The following is a 1078-nucleotide window of genomic DNA, read 5'->3' as shown; positions in this document are numbered from 1 at the left end:
CTATCAAAAAGACACATGCGCACGAATGTTTATTGCAGCACTATTCACAATAGCAAAGAATGGAATCAATCTATGTGCTCATCAATGGCAAATTGGATTTTAAAAAAGTGGTACATATACATCATGGAATACTATGCAGCCATAAAAAAAACCCCCAAATTATGTCCTTTGCAGCAGCATGGATGCAGCTGGAGGCCATTATCCTAAATGAATTAATGCAGAAACAGAAAACCTAATACTGCATTTTCTCACTTATAAGTAGGAGCTAAACATTGGGTACACATGGATATAAAAATGGAAATGATAGACACTGGAGACTCCAAGGGGGAGGAAGGTGGGAGAAGGGGAAGGGTTGAAAAATTACCTATTAGGTTTTCTTGTTTGTTTGTTTGTTGTTTTTTGAGACAGAGTCTCGCTTTGTCTCCCAGGCTGGAGTGCAGTGGTGCAATCTCAGCTCCCTGCAACCTCCACTTCAAGAGTTCCAGTGCTTCTCCTGCCTCAGTCTCCCGAATAGCTGGGATTATAGGCGCATGCCACCATGCTGGGCTAATTTTTTGTATTTTTAGTAGGGATGGGGTTTCACCTGGTTGGCCAGGCTGGTCTTGAACTCCTGACCTCAAGCGATCTGCCTGCCTCGGCCTCCCAAAGTGCTGGGATTACAAGAGTGAGCCACCATGCCCGTATTAGGTGTTATGCCCACTATTTGGGTGACGGGATCAATAGAAACCCAAAGCTCAGCATGGTGCAGTATACCCTTGTAAGAAACCTACACATGTGGCCCTTGAATCTAAAATTAAAAATAGGAAAAGGACTACCCGTCTAGAAACTAGACTCTTTTACTGAACTCCAGGATATTTTCTGGTAAACCTTTGTGTGGAGCTCTCTGAAACAGCTCCAGAATTCTTGACTCTAGGAAGAAAATGATATGTAGCAAGTTAATGTAGTAGAATACTTATTGCAGTTGAAATCAGAGGATCTGGCTTTATTTCTCTATTATTTTCTGCTTTGTGACCAGGGGCAAGTTTAGTCATCTCTCTTAGACTAAGGTTTTATCATTAAAAATGTGATAAATTGGCTT

This window comes from Macaca nemestrina, chromosome 8 (genome assembly GCF_043159975.1).
Source record: "Macaca nemestrina isolate mMacNem1 chromosome 8, mMacNem.hap1, whole genome shotgun sequence".
In the NCBI taxonomy this organism is placed as follows: Eukaryota; Metazoa; Chordata; class Mammalia; order Primates; family Cercopithecidae; genus Macaca; species Macaca nemestrina.
Note: the sequence above shows the minus strand (reverse complement) of the source record.